The sequence below is a fragment of the Saimiri boliviensis genome, chromosome 5, assembly GCF_048565385.1.
Source record: "Saimiri boliviensis isolate mSaiBol1 chromosome 5, mSaiBol1.pri, whole genome shotgun sequence".
NCBI classification, from domain to species: Eukaryota; Metazoa; Chordata; class Mammalia; order Primates; family Cebidae; genus Saimiri; species Saimiri boliviensis.
The window spans coordinates 144,123,171-144,139,171 of record NC_133453.1 but is presented as its reverse complement, the minus strand read 5'-3'; the positions used below and the strand labels follow the sequence as shown (position 1 = coordinate 144,139,171).

At 49.9% G+C, this 16,001-nt stretch overlaps 1 long non-coding RNA gene across 1 annotated transcript; it reads right to left on the bottom strand.

Moving 5' to 3' along the window:
* Window positions 1-3,539: 3,539 nt before the first annotated feature.
* On the bottom strand, window positions 3,540-14,142 carry LOC120368111 (uncharacterized). The gene is made up of 3 exons (XR_005582325.2): window positions 13,648-14,142; window positions 8,233-8,307; window positions 3,540-3,763 (listed from the first exon to the last, which is right to left on the bottom strand). It is a non-coding gene; the product is annotated as an uncharacterized LOC120368111 (long non-coding RNA).
* Between the last annotated feature and the right edge of the window lie 1,859 nt (window positions 14,143-16,001).

Genomic DNA, 16,001 nt, shown 5'->3' with positions numbered 1-16,001 from the left:
GCAGCACCATCTCAGATCGCACAACCTCCACCTCCCAGGTTCAAGCAATTCTCCTGCCTCAGCCTCTCGAGTAGCTGAGACTACAGGCACACACCACCATGTCTGGCTTTCATATTTCTTTTTACTTTTTAAGTATGATCTGAATTGATTACCAACATATGATGCTTTTTTTTTTATTTTTCTGGAGACAGAGTGTCACTCTGTTGCCCTGGAGTGCAATGGTGTGATCTCGGCTTACTGCAAACTCCGCCTCCTGGGTTCAAGAGATTCTCCTGCCTCAGCCTCTTGAGTAGCTGGGATTACAGGCATGTGCCACCATGCCCGGCTAATTTTTGTGTTTTTAGTAGAGATGGGGTTTCTCCATATTGATCAGGCTGGTCTCAAACTCCTGACCTCATTCATGATCTTCCCATCTTGGCCTTCCAAAGTGCTGGATACAGGCGTGAGCCACCTCGCCCAGCCCCTAATTCCATTTTTAAGCCCATAATCATTTGTGGGTGATATTGAGGTCTGAAGCAAATGTAATGAATAATGATGATGATATTGAGGGAGCCCCTACTGTGTTTCACATTATTTCAGGTCTGGTACCTGAGCCCTGTGGGTACCAGGCCTGCTGAGTGCCCCTTGTGCTCCCACAGCCTCTGTCCAGCTGCAGGGTGCCTCTCCTACCCAGTCTGCTCACCTCCTTCAGTGTCGTGGACTTAAGGCAGGGCGCTGGGGCTTGGGCGGGTTCTGAACCCCTCCCTAGAGAGCTGGGCCCCTGGGCTGAGGGTAGTTCTTCCATGTAGGGAAGCCCAGTCGTACCACCATGCAGCTCTGAGGCCAGCTCATGGGTGCAGCTCTTGGGTGATGCAGGGGAGGTGACTTAACCTCAGGTTTTTTGGATATAAAATGGGGGTGGCATGTGCCCCTGTGATGAAGGAAGGTTGACTTCACTGTGAACCCCTCCCTCCTGGTATCAGTGAAGTCAATTCCATATTTCATGTCAGTCGTTCTGTGTTGTCTAAACCTGACTTGAACAGGCAGCTACTTACCTTTCAAGCTCACTATAAATTAAGACCTATCAAGCCTTCTCCATACTACAACATTGTTCTATCTTCAAGGAACACACAAACATATCTTTCTTTTTTCCTTTTTCTTGTGTGGGGGACAGAGTCCTGCTCTGTTGCCCAGGCTGGAGTGCAATGGTGCGATCTCAGCTCACTGCAACCTCTGACTTCTGGGTTCAAGCTCTTCTCTTGCCTCAGCCTCCTAAATAGCTGGGATTACAGGCCACCACACCCAGCTAATTTTTTTTTGTATTTTTAGTAGAGATGGGATTTCGCCATGTTGGCCAGGCTGGTCTCGAACTCCTGATCTCAGGTAATCCACCTGCCTCGACCTCCCAAAGTGCTGGGATGAGAGGCGTGAGTCACCGTGCCTGGACAGCAAGTCTTTTTCCCTGCAAGTTTCCAACAGTAGTTATACTGAGGCAGGAACACCCCAGGTTGGAGAAAGATGAGCTGATAACACCCAAGCAAGGTGAAGAGAAAGGAGCTGCGGCCTGCCAGACAGCTCTGCCAGCTACTTTCTCTCCAGCCCTGTTGGTCCTTTCTGGCCCTGAGGAAGGCCTTCCCCACACAATATTAGGCTGAGGCAAATCAGTCTTAGACCAGGCAGAAGTAAATGGAGAACTAATTACATAAAAGCAAAGAGGACATATCACGGTATTTGTGGGTCAGGCCTCAGTGAGCCGCCCCGACACACACGCGCACGCACGCACACACACACATATGAACACATACAGCCTTTTTTCCCTTGCAAGTTCTTTCCCCTTGGTCTGTCCTCTGCCTCTGATGAGAGCTGTGGCACAGCCGGGAGACAGCATGGAGGGTAAGGTGGGAAGAGGTGGTTGGCTACCTGATTGTTCTCTCCTTTCTTGCCAGTGGAATCCCATATTATTGAGCGTGGCAATGGAATTTGATAAAACGTATTCCCCAGCCTCTCTTGCAGATGGGTGGTTAAAGAGGTATAAGCTGAAGATTTTCAGTTTGGGCTTGCAAAGAAAGTATTAGGCATGGTGGCTCAGGGCTGTGATCCCAGGACTTTGGGAGGCTGAAGTGGAAGGATCACTTGAGGCCAGGAGTTCGAGACCAAAGAAGCTCTTTACATGGGACTGAGTCAGCTGAAAGCCTCTTTTTCCTTTCTGCTGCCTGGAACATAGACATGAGAGCTGGGTCTCCAGCAGCCATCATGTAACCATAATGCAATTCTGAAAGGGAAGTTACATGGTAAGGAAGTTGGAAGAGTCACTTAAGAAGAACCTAGGTCCCTGATGGCCCTGGAACCAGCCTTTCATCCCTAGATATTTTTTCTTGGATTTTTTTTTACATGTGAGCAAAAAGAAAATTCCTGTATTATTAAAGCCCGCCATTCGGGTTTTCTGTTATATGTGGCCGACCTAGGCAGCATAGCTGGCGGTTGGCCATCGCTATGACAAGAAAAGCAAACTTTTAAATTCAAGTGGAATAATTATCTTATTTTGTGTAAACAGAGCAGCACAGATATAAAAATCTTATCACCATCTCTAATCAAATACCCTTGATGTGCTGTGCTCAGATTTATAGTATATTCAACAAACGCAAAAACTACGCCTGGGATGGAATAAATGGAGCTAGCTCATTGATTCATTCACAGCTTCAATTGTCTAAATTGAATGGTAAGGTCCTACTAGGCAAGAGAATCTGTTTCGTTCAAAAGCCCCATGGAGCTGCCATCCTCTGGTGCCCATAGGTGTTCATTGTGTCCTCACATCTACCAAGGAAGGCACCAACACTCAGAGAGACTGTGTGACAGTAAAAGTCCCTGGGCCACCCAGACCTGAAAGATACTTGGCCAGAACAGCACCCAAACCAGGCATCAAGAGGTCAGACTTTGTTTTAAAGTAAACAAAATGTCACTCCATATGATCACCGAATTTTGCTCATAATACTTCACACTTCTCAATACCACCACTGGCCATTCTCAATGACCTGAGGCTCTGCTTGCAGACTTTCCAATCATCTTCAAAATTCAAGAATTTTGAATTTTGAACCACACTGTTTGGGATTTGAGTTCAATTTACCCCAGACAAAACATACTTCCTGGTTAAAAGGAAAACCGTTTAAGGGGGCTTACAAAAGAAAGGGTTCAGGAAGATTCTTGGATACAAAGTGGTTCTTGCTAAATAGTTGTGCTGAGTTAAGCCTAAGTGAATCAAAAACATACATATTGAATTTCCCTTGAAATTCACATGGGTATAACAATGTCGGGAAAGGGGGCTTAGCAACATGCATTTTGCCAAACCCAAAATGTTTGAAAAACAATTCGAGTGTGTTACCGTTTGGCAAATCACTCTTCGGTTCATTTATGCTAGCCCCACAGTAAGAAGACTTTCCCCCTGCCCTTCAACTGGGGACCCCCTGTAAAGGAGCATTAGTTACCCAAGAATCTTTCCTTGTATTTTTGCCATTCTGTGAGTCCTGGGGTGGAGAAACAGGGTGGGGGATGAAGGGGCTGTTAGAAAATAAAGGATTATAGACTTTATAAGATGCATGTAAATGTGCATCTTCTGAATTCCATGGATACTTCCGCTATTGTGAATTTCAGCGCATTTTTTTAAATCCCAGGAAGTACTAAGCGTTTGCACCTGCTTACAATATCCAGCGATTTCACTGCACTTCTCCTGTTGGCCACTAGATGTCACAGGACCAAGTTGAGTAGGAAGTTGCCGCTGAAGTTTGTTCTACGCAAGAAGCAGGAATTTCTTCCCAACTTAGCAGTAAATGGCAGTGCAAAAGTTTGTTGATAGTGGAGTGCCCAAAACGTCCATTTCACCACAGACGTGATGCTAGAACTTGTGATTAGTGCCCAGGCTAGCCCACAAAAGCCTACTTGCTTCTTCATCTGCCTAAAATGGGTTCCTAGCTTCGAGATCAGACAAATGTGGGTGCTGTTCTCAGCTCACGGAGATCTTGAGCCTGGCACCTCATCTTTTTGAACCACTGCTTCATTTTCTGAGGATGGGAGTAATAATTCCTGCTCAGCAAGGAAGTCACAGGGAGTGGAGGTGTAACAAGTACATTTACAAGAAGACAGACAAGACCTCACCACTGTCTGACTCTTGATGGATCCCACAGAAAGCACCACCCAGAACCCCGTCCTGCCTGTTCCTGGCTGTGAGGCATCACGACTGACCTGGCTGCTCTGTTGGGCCCTGGGTGCCCACCTCATCCCCATCTCTTCTGTCCCTCTGACAGACAAGACCACCCAGGACCCTCCACTAGAAATTTGTCAAGGATTTCCAACAGGATAAACAACGGCAGAGGTAAGTGTGTATGAGCCTAGGTCAGTCTTGCAGGCAAGTAAACTGGGAAGGATTCCTACGGGGCATTTACCAGCGTCATTGTTTAATCTCCCTTGGTCTCCGATTCCATGACTGTAGAAGATGATGGTACCTCCTTCATGGGATGAGAAACACAACAGCGATCACTGATATGACAGGTCTGGCCCCTGCCTGGGGTACAGAGGATGCTCTGTTTATGTCACTTGGGAGACGCTCTTGCTAGGGGGATGGACTTCAGTCTCTTCCTTCAGCCCTGGCCAAGAAACCTCCAGCTGTTTAGGCAGCTTCTCAACCCTTCTAGGACCTTCTTCCTGGTCTTGTCTCTGATCTGTGCTACGAGAAGCTTTCAGCAGCTCCAGACTCTTCTCTGGCTGATGCCAGGCTCCATTCCTCCAACAACTATCCCCTCACTTGTATTTATGCTTCATCAAGACCTTACAGACACTTTTTAGGCATCTTCTAGTTATCGATCTGGCTTTGGGTTTCTGAAAACCCATCTCTGCCCCAACTTGCTTCTCTCGCTGATTCTTCTCAGCATTTTTAGTTTCTTCCCCATACTGCCTCTCAGGCATTGGTGGGGCACTGGCAGCACTGTGTAGACAAGGATCTTGACTCATCATCAGAATGTCCTGATTGATTAGTGATGTCTGCCGTGGGCACAGGATGCAGGCAAGCCCTAGAAACTGGCCTTCTCACACGGTGACATGAGCAGGAGTCACTGGGGATCTTGTTGACAGGCAGGTTGCATTCATAGGTCTGATGTGGGGCTCAGGAGTCTGCCCTTCTAATAAGCTACTAACAAGTATCTTCTCCAGATTGGCAGCATCAGCATTTGCTGGGAGCTTGTTAGAAATGCAAGCTCCCAGGCCCTGTCCTAGACTTACTGAGCTGGAATCTGTAGGTTGACAAAAGCCTTACCCACAAGCTGCAAATGCACATCACAGTATGAGAAGGGCTGCCAGGATCTGGTTTGGCTAATACCTGGCCTCTTAGGAAAAGCACTCCCTGTCCCTCTCAAAGCCCACCTTGTCAGAATGGCCGAAATGAGCTCCCCTTTTTCTTGTTTTCTGTTTATTTTCAGGGGGGAGATGACATCACATTCTACTGTGAGCCCAAGGATAGCCCAATACTGGTCCCAGCCAAGATCCCAACTGCCCCTGCTCTTTAGAGGGTCCTTCCAGCTATTCCCAAGGGAATGGTTTTGAAGGATTTTGATCAACATAGTTTTACAAGATCAGAGTCTAGAAGTACGAGAAAACACTATTAAGAAGAGGTTCTACTTTCATTACACTGCATGTAAATTGCTCTTTATACAGATCTTGAATTCTGGGGCTTGAGGAAGGCAGGCTTGTTGGGATGGGATGCATACTCTGGGGAGGAAGGAGGGACCCTCTGTGCACAGTGGATGTTAGGTCCTGTGCCCACTGGAGAGGCTGCAATGAATCTTACCAGGCTAAGAGCCCCACTTTGGAATGTGAGGCCCCAGGGGCAATAGGGCACGACAAGGTGTTTCCCCAAAAAGGCTGAAGGGGGACATTAAAGGGACAAGTGTGGACAGTGAACAGTTGAAGCAGCCAATGGGAAGGCAGATCTGGGAGATGGCCCCAAGCCTCAGGTTGGAGAGGCGAGGCAAGGACAGGGTGGGGTCGCCCATGTGGCTTGAAGCACCTGCCCTGACTCAGGCTGAGTGGTTCCAGGTGAAGGTTTCGGGCAAGCTGGGGACCTGTGGGCTGTCTCAGGCACTCAGCCCCACCTGATAGTGGCCCAGCCTCTTACAGGAGAGCATTGACTTTAGGCATTGTACATATTCCGGCTCGTGGGGTGGCCACATTATCATACACATATGATTTTGTAGACACAGAATCATAAGGATGCATTTATTTGTGTAGTTCTTTGACATCGGTCTTCTTTTATAGACAGAGAGATTTGGTAGCTAGTTCCAGGCTCCCCGGCTCCGACACTTGCATCTCTAACCCCTGGGGTACCTGGCAGAGGTCTCTATCCCTCCGCTTCCTTCTCTGCAAAAGAGAAGCGCTTGGCAATGCACAGCTATGGGGACTGCATGGTGTCACTCTGCTGGACTGTTAAGGAAATGGACCTCTCCAGGTGAGGGTGCTGGGGCTGGGGCTGGGACTGGGGCTGGCTGGGTGTGTGGTCACCTTTCAGCTGCTCAAGGAGGCGGTCTCCAAGGCTACGACACATTTATTGGCCAAGGTTAGGGTTGTGTTTGGTCCCAGTGGAATGGAATGGAAGACTAAGGGAAGGTAATTTTTTTCTTTCATACCTGAACAAGGTTGAAATGTCAAGAAATACCTTCTGAAGTGGAGCCAACTTAAGCGTGAGGACTGACTTGGAGAATGAAGGAATACAGCCCAGTGCCACACCACTCAAACACTTCACACCACTCTCGCGCCCAACTCCCAAGCCCCTTCCACTCTGAATCAGCTGTCCCCGCCTGGCAAGGCCTCCAGTGATCCGCCTCTACACTGCCTCAGTGTGCCGTGTGCTCACCAGGGCCAGCTGGCCAGGGTGACCTCTGTTGCTGAAACAGAATCACTCAATCCCACTCAGGGCCTTTGTAATCAATGCTACCACAGCCTGGAGTGCTGTCTTTCTCAGATCTTTGCATGACTGATCTCTTCTCATGAGAGTCTCAGTTTAAATGCCCCCTCCTCAGAGAGGCCTCCCCCGACCACTCTGTCTGAAACCCCACGACCTCACACTTCCCTCCCGCATCCTGTTCTGTCATCTTTATGGCCCTGATTATACATTTCCTCTATGTTTGCTGATGGATTCCTTATTCTAGAACAGAAGTGTGAAAACGCAGGGAACCCCCCCAAACACCAGCCACCAGGTGGCGTCATTGACCTAGGACAGCTTGGTAATGAATATTGCAAAGGGCCCCCAAATACTCAAAATTAGCACCTTCACCAACCAACCGGGAGTTGGATAGTTTATTAGTTACCTGCAGTGAATGCATCAGGACTAATAGTCTTTCCGGAGCAAATTAAAATGAGACCTTAGGTTGGTGTCATAAAAAAAAGCTCTGCTTGTTTTCCCATCCGTGCCTGGGACATTTATAGATGAAGTGACACTATCAGTGCTTGGCATAGTGTCGCACCCCTGGTGGAGGCCGGAGAGCTCTCCAAAACCCATGTCTTTAGAAACAATGCACCACAGCACAAGTGTGTGTCCACGGCCATGGGGTTAGCTGTTAGCTAGGGTGGAGGAGCCCAAGCCACATCTGACCCCCCTCCCGGGATGCCTTCTTCTGCCATGCAAAAACCCATGACCCCAGGCCTGCGCCAAAGCACCCTCTTGGATTAAATAGGAAAGACGTTTGGAGGTAGGTGGCTTGGCACACATTGTCTGTTAACAGACACTACTTACCTACAGACCCGTCTCATCCAGCAACTTCCTAACAGTCTAGCAACAATCCAGCAACTTCCTTTCTGCTAACCTTTGTGATGGAAGAGAGTTATTTTTGGTAACTTTCCCAATGCACAAAACCAATCCCACTTTAAGGTGGGAAAGTACAGGGTACAATGGCATGACTGTTGTTTTTTTTTTTTGTTCTTGGTGAGACGAAAATGTTTAAGCTTGGCTCTAACACCAGTTGCTATTGAAAGGTACTGCCTTGTACAAAATAACAAATCAAATCCCAAACTGTCTGTTTACGGTTATTACGGTTCACTTCATTAAGCCATAACTCTGATTACATTCTTTCTGCTGCCCTACCCTGAAGGCTGAGCTCTGAGGCCAGGGGGCCGGGCCTGCTCTTCTCTGGGAACTGCGTGTCCAAAAACATATTTGGGCAAAACAGATGAGTTGTGGACAAAGGGAACTCTCAGGCTTTGAGGGGAACTTACTTGAGGGGCTCCTTCCAAGCCCTGGAGTCATGTTCCCCCATCCTCGTCTCTTGAGGCCCCGGGTCCCTGTTGCACCTGCAGAGATTCAAGTGAGAAAACTCTGGTTGGAGAAGGTAAGGTGCAGGTGGGAGTTGGTTTTAATCTGAGATAATGCACAGGCTTTCAAAGAATGAGATGGAGTGAACAGAGAAGCCCACGGTTGTGGGTACAGAGTGCAGATGCCCTGACCCTCCGTGTGTCAGTCCCTCTGTCAACTCACCCTTCATCTTGGTGACATTTTCCCACAGCTCCCTCCTGCTATAAACGACTTATGAAACACCGGATTAGAGACCATCCTCAACCCCACACAGGCAGTCCTTGACTGTGTGTCCTTGCAGTCCCTGCAGAGTTCTGGCTGCAAATGCACCGTCAGGAGTATTCCTTTGCTCAAGAGGTTGAGTATGGAGGAGGAGAGAAGGCCGGCAAGGGAGGTGGGTTGCTCTGGGTTCCATTCCCACCCTCAGTGGTATGAGGCCTTCAAGCTCTTTCGCCTCTCAGCCTCCTCACCTATAAAATTCAATCACGCCTACTCATGTGGGCAGCAGCTAGTCCCCAGCGATGGCTCCACAGAGCCTCCTGCTGTCCATGTCTCTGTGCAGTCCCCGGCCATGCTGACTCTGGGCTGGCCCTGCCACTGCCTTAACGACAGAGTGCTGAGTCGTGCCAGGTCAGCTCCAGACCTGATCCTTGGGAAGCTGGGCAGCTTCTGCCTCTGTACTATTGTGGTCCTGAGCATCCATGTAAGGAGTCCAGGTGGCCTTCAGCAGACACCACATGGAAAATCCATGTGCCGAGGGAGAGGCCCTAGCACCCCAAGGAGAATCAGGCCCGGGTGTCCCAATGCTGTGGCTGAGCCCAGCCTCCCAGGCACTCCTGCCAAAGCTCCAGAGAGGTGAATGCAGTCACCTTGGATGTCCAGCCACTGCTGCCACCTGACTGCAGCTGGAGACCCCAAACAAGACCAGCAGAGGGACCCCAGCTGAGCGTCAGTGAACCCTCAGAATCATGAGAAATTCAAAAAATGCCTGTTGCTTTAAGCCCTGAGCTCGGAGGCACTTTGCTATGCAGAGATCAATCACAAGACATGGGTATACCCTAAAGTGAGGAATGCCAGCTCCCTGCACCACTTCCACAGTGAGGATCGGAAAGATTTTCTGCTAAGTCTCAATACAGCTCCTGGCACATGGAGAGTGCTCAAAAATAGCTGGTTTTCTTATAAATAAATGCAAATAGGTGGTTTTCCCTCTCCTGTGCCCTAATTATAATCACTGACCTCTCCTGATATCCTTAAATCTTTTTTCTTTTTTTTAGACAGAATCTCACTCTGTTGCCCAGCCTGGAGTGCAGCGGCCCGATCTTGGCTCACTGCAACCTCCACCTGCCGGGTTCAAGAGATTCTCCTGCCTCAGCCTCCTGAATAGCTGGGATTACAGGCACCCACCACCACCTGTGGCTAATTTCTGTATTTTTGTAGAGACAAGAGTTTCACCCTATCTTCCAGGCTGGTCTGAAATTCTTGACCTCAAGTGATCCGCCTGCCTTGGCCTCCCAAAGCACTGGGATTATAGGCATAAGCCACCATACCAGCCCCTGATATCCTTAAATCTTGCTTAACTCCATGGAAGGCTTCAGGTGTACCAACCCACTGGCAGAGCCATGTTGCAGGGGCATCTCATTCAGAAAACATTTACAGGCCTGCTCTTATGTGCCAGATGCCACGCCAGGCAGTGAGGCTCCTGCAGACGGCACCACAGACCCACCATTGATCTCACAGCTGGTACATGGTGGGGAGAAGACAGACATGGAATGAGAAGCTGCAGGTCTGAGTAGTGGTATGGAGACGTGCAGAAAGGGGAGGGCTTACTTTGGTTTAGTTCAGCTGCAAGTGACGAAGACTAGAAGCAACATCACTTAAAGGGGACACGGGTTTACTTTCACGTAAGAGAAATACAGCCATGGGAAGTCTAGGGTTGGCAAGGCAGCTCCATAGTCACTCATCAGAGAATCTAATGTCTACTTTCTTTCTGCTCAGCCCTCTTAGCTTATAATGTGCATCCTCACATTGGTCACAAGATGGCAGCTGGAGTTCCAACCACCATGATCGCATTCCATGGGGAAGGGCAAAAAAGAAAGTTCACCTCCTAGTTTAATTATCCCCCTTTCAAATAACTTTCTCTGAGGTATCCTCTACCCACAAAGTCTTCTGCTTATACCCACTTGGCCACAGATGTCTGTAAACGTGGGAAAGGTAGTGTTTTAGCTGGACCTATTGCTGCCCCAATACCGTAAGGGTCTCTCAGTCAAGAAGAAAGCGTACTAGGTATTACTGCTTGGCAACTGGCATCTTCGACCCCAGGGACCACTCCCAAGCACAGAAGCGTTATTTTTCAGCAGAAAGAAAGCATGAGCCAATTAGACAAAGAGCATTACAGACGGAGAGACTCAACCCCCACAGAAAGCCCAGAGGTGAGAAATCTCATGAATCCCTCAAGGAATTCACAGGAGTCCAGTGTGGACCTCTTCCCCTCAATATAATTCCCTCATCTGTTTAGCAGGAGCTTACTCTAGCTTAGGATCTGGGAAAACACGAGCCTCCCCTCCCACCCGGAAAAGAAGCCGGGGTCACCAATCACCTTTGGGTCTGAGTGAGCTTCCACTTTTCCCTGAGAGCAGACGTGACAGATTAAGGACATAGAGGAGCTGGGGCTCTGAGACAGGAAGGGGCGGGCGTGGGGAGGGGAGGGGACAGGAACTCTTAAAACAAAGCAAGGTGCATCCTTGCCTTCCTGTCCTGGGCTGAGGGGTCCGGGACCCCCTGAAGCAGCAGCCAGGGAGGCTACAGTCATGAGACTTCTGGCAACTTCCAGGAGGACCCAGATGCAGTGGCTCACGCCTGTAATCCTAGCACTTTGGGAGGCCAAGGCAGGTGGGTCACTTGAGGTGAGGAATTTGAGACCATCCTGGCCAGCACGGCGAAAAGCCCATCTCTACCAAAAATACAAAAATTAGCTGGCACGGTGGCGTGCACCTGTAGTTCCATCTACTCAGGAGGCTGAGCAGAAGAATCGCTGGAACCTGGGAGGCAGAGGTTGCAGTGAGCTGAGATTGTGCCAGCTTCCCCTCTCAGACTCACTGTACTCCAGCCTGGCAACAGAATGAGACTCTGTCTCAAAAACATAAATAAAGATTCCAAGGATGGGCTGGAGGACGAGCAAAGGTGAAGGTTTGGTGCAGGAGGAGGACGAAGGTTCCAGGGAGAGCTGCCCTCACCTGCGCTGCTCACTCGGACTCCTGTTTGTCGATTTAGTCTAATAAGTGCAAGCATGAACCAGTATTTTAAAATTAAGAGTCTCCTGAGCTCTGGGCCCTACAGCAATGACTGCCCGAAATTCCTTTTGTTCTGATCTCACACATCAGTTCAACATGTGAGGGGGTCCGAAGGAAACTCAGCTAGAAATGCAGGCTAGATAAATGGAAAACATGTTGTTTTCTTTCTCTCTGTTTTTTTTCTTTTGTCTTTCAACACTTGGGGCCTGCCAAGCCCACTTCAAGGAAAGAGGTTGCATTTTAAGTTAGCCTTGTTTTCTGGAACTGGTGGGAACGTCTTCATTGTTCAGGTTTCTGCCTGTGGTTCCCTCGCCAGGCTTTGCAGGCCCTGCGTGTCTCCTCCTCCGCTGCGTCCCAGCTCCTCCTGGCTGGATTACCCAGTGCATCTGCTGCGGGCTGGGTGCCCAATCATTTTCCATGAATGCCTCTGGACAGAGAGGCCTACACAGCTGCACAGCTTGTGACGCAACGTACCCGACACACATACTCCCTCCTGTCCCCGGCCAGCCCTGGCCAGAGAGCCATCGGAAACTTGTGTTTACTGGGAAGTGATTTAACTTTGTAACACGGTGACCACAAACCCCACTCTGCCAGCTGACAGGGCCCCAAATATTTCCCCTTCTCAGGAGCTTCCCATCCCCCCGCAGTTGCTGTTTAGAAGAGTGTGGCTCGGGAAGGGGAGGAGACAGTGGTAGCCTCAGAATCGGGATGAAAGAGTCTTTGGACACTGTCATTAGAGGTCTGGGCTGCTGTATAGACTGCAAAATGTTCATAGCTGTTCCCTCGAAAAGTGGGTTATAACTCCTTAAATTTGCCCAAGTCATCGCTTTCAGGCGCTGCCTCTGGTTCTTAGAAGGCATCACATCGCTTTAATATGCAACAGTCTAACATAACATTAAATCATTTTTTAAAGTTTCATCTAGTTGAGCCTGAGCCAAGGTATTCTTGGGTTGGGTTTGCACATCCACCCTTTTGTTTCTTATATAGTTAAAAAGAAACACACAACAAAATGCCTACCAAGTGACATCACTCTTGTTGGTGTCCAAGAGTGATCTCTTGGCTAAGTGGGTCTCTTTGGTTTCTAGGGGCCCCGAAGGAGGGCTTTGTTTTCAAGACCAACAAGTATTCTCTGAATGCTCATCACACAACCGGACTGCAGCGTGAGGGGCTGGAAGGAGACGCAGATTGGAAAAATCGTGGTTTTCCAGGGATGCCAGAGACTTGGAGAGAGAGAGGCTAAGCCAGAGCTGGGAGGAGGCAAGTGCTTTTGCCCTTGTTATAAGATGCTTCAGCTACACCTTCACCACACGCATCCTCCATTTCCTCTCTGCAAAAGACCCCCACTCATTGACCGTGGCCTCGGGTGGGGCTGCTCTCCCCCAAATCTTTGTCCTCCTCCTGCACCAAATCTCCTTTGTTTGTCCTTCAGGCCGTCCTTGGAACCTTTATTTATTTATTTATTTATTTATTTATTTATTTATTTAGAGACGGAGTATCCCTCTGTTGCCCAGGTTGGAATGTAGTGGCTTGATCTCGGCTCACTGCAATCTGTCTCCCGGGTTCCAGCGATTCTTCTGCCTCAGCCTCCTGAGTAGCTGGGACTACAGGCACCCACTGCCACACCCACTGCAAATGTTTGTATTTTTAGTGGATGGGGTTTTATGATGTTGGCCAGGCTGGTCTTGAACCTCTGATGTCAAGTGATCCACCTGCCTTGGCCTCTTAAAGTACTGTGATTTACAGGCGTGAACCATGGCGCCCAGGCTCTGTGGAACCTTTAAATAGCCCTCAGTCAACTCTGCTTGGGTTAGACTTGGTTGCTCATGTCAGTCTCCCCACAGATAATAAGAAGGAACCCATGTCTTGGTCACTCAAAAATTTTGATGGCCATCCAGTGTCCTTTGGTGACTCAGTCAATGCAGCAGAGCCTGCCCAATGTCCAGCTCAGCCCAGCCCCACGACCCACCCCCCAGGGTCCCCACTTCTCACTTCCTGACTCCACTCCCGCCCAGGCCTTGCCCTGCTGGCCTGGGGACTCTCCTGACCCACCCTGGTTCTTCAGAATTTGTAGTGGGAGTGGTAGAGATAAACGTGGGGTATCTGGTAGGTGTGACAATATCCTTCCAGTCTCAGCCACTTCCAGAAGTTGCCCAAGCCCTTGGGGCTAGGTGATGGTCAGGTGGAGGACGTGGTTAGGGAGGCAGAGACCCAGAGAGCTTCCTGAGTCCTAGGGAGGGTGAGGGCCTAGGGGTAGAGTCTCCCAGAAGCACTCGGAGGACTCTGTCTTCCAGGGACCTGGGCCCTCAGAGCCTCTTCCTGGGGGCCTCGCTGTGGACGTGAGCCACCCCGGCCTCTGCCCTGACCCTGGGCATGTCTAGCAGGGCTGGCAGCCGCTGCCCCCAGCAACCCGTGCGCCGACCCCAGCCACTGGGGGCCTGTGTTGCAAGCTGGGCCTCTTCCTGGTCTCCCTGGGCCTGGCCTCGCCTCCCCAGCCAGCTCGGCGGGTCTGGAAACAATGACTGTGGACAGAAATGACTTCTCATGGGGGATTGTGGAAACCGTGGCTGGGCATCAGCAAACAGCTTTTGCACAGGGCAGTGGCTCCCGAGTAGACGCAGACACGCTGGGAGGCTGAGCGGAAGTGGCAGAGACAATAGGAGGCATTGTGTCTTCTCCCAGGAAGCTCTGCTTTGCGTTGCTTCCAAGAAAATTGACTCTGGGCAGCCCCGTCTATTCCAAAGCGACAGCTTTATGCGATTATGTCAGTCGCCGGCTCGGACCAACGCGCCCTGCCTACCTCATTAACAGTGCCAGCAGGGCCCAGCTGTGCCATGGGGGGCTCTGTGCCCTAATTCGTCAGACAAGGGCTGAGTGTAGGAAGTCAGAAGAACAATGCATCTTGGAGCAGAAGCTGTCTGTGGAGGGAGTGCAGCTTTGATGTGGGGCATGGCCCTGATTAGGGGTGACGGCCGGGACGGTCAGTGCTCGGGAAGGTGGCATAAGCACGGATGGCATTTGGGATGCGGGTTTTTGCACCTGGGTCTGTTGAAGTTTGATGAGGTTTAACACGTGCAAACAGTGGCTTTTGTTCTGCAGGACAAAGGCCCTCCTCGACCTGGGCCCAGGCTGAGACCTTGGTGGTGGCAGTATTTCCTCCCCGTCGCCTCTTGTCACTCTCCTTGTGGAAGTTTAATTAGGACAACGAGCTTTCACAGGCTCATTTCTCACTCCAGCAACTTTCTAACACTTCCTAACGAGGAGGCTGGAGCCTGAGGGCTGTGGGATGGAGAGGGGGCTGCAGGGCTGGAGAGGACTGTTGAGGAGACTGGGAGGGGCTGGGGAGGTGGGGGTGCATGGAGAGGGGCAGAACAGGCACAGAGGAAGCACAAAACCACAGTGGGTCCCTGGAGAACTGTGGACTGATCTGGGAAGAGGAGAAAATAAAACAAATCTTCACTGGTCTTTGTTTTCTGGGTGGCCAGACAGTAATTTCCCCAAATTCTCTCTGGTTCTGGAAAAGAAAGCAAAGGATCAATCACTGTTGACTTTGTGGCTTTCAGAACTGGATCACACGGGCCGTTACTTAACACCTTAAACTCCTCTTACTGCCGTGCAATCCTTTCCCATCCACTGGGTTCTAATCAGAGGGGCGGTAATGACCAAACCAAGCCCCCAGCCCACTCCTGAACCAGGCTCCACTCCGCGCTTTTTATCCAGGTGTGGACATGGTGGAATGCCGTTCCCTGGGTAGGGGACAGGGAGCCCACATCAAGGGTGTGATCCTGCTGACCTTGATGGAGATGCTGGCTTTCTTGGGCCCAAAGAGCATGAAGAGCTGGGGGTGGAGGGATAGGGGATCCCTGTGTATCCTCACCTGTGTTAGTCAGTATAGTTCAGGTTGTGCCACAATAACAAACACCCAAAATGTGGGAGCTTAAAGACCACACGGCTTGTTTCTTCTGCTGTTACGAATCCACAGTGGGTCAGAGAACAGCTCTGGTCCACATCACCCCAACCCCTGGCCCCAAGCCGACAGAGCACGGTCTCATTATTTACAACACTGGCAATTTGTTTGGTAGCGGCAGAGAAAGAGATCATGATGGCACATTGGCTCTTGAAGTGCCTTCATGGAGGTAACACAGTCTGGTCTTGCTCAGTTTCAAAGTTGTGTGGATATACATAACTTCCAAGCAGCGACATAGGTCATCCTACCATGCTTCTGCAAGCTAGAACTAGAACACATTTGGTGAGTAGTGCTAGTAACTTCCTGTTTAGTTATCTGTTGCTGTGTAACAAATTATTCCAAAACCGAGCCATTTAAAATAATAACTATTTATTTTTCTTACTCAGCAATCTGGAAGCAGCTTAGCTGGGTGGTTCTGTCTCAAAATCCCACATGAAGC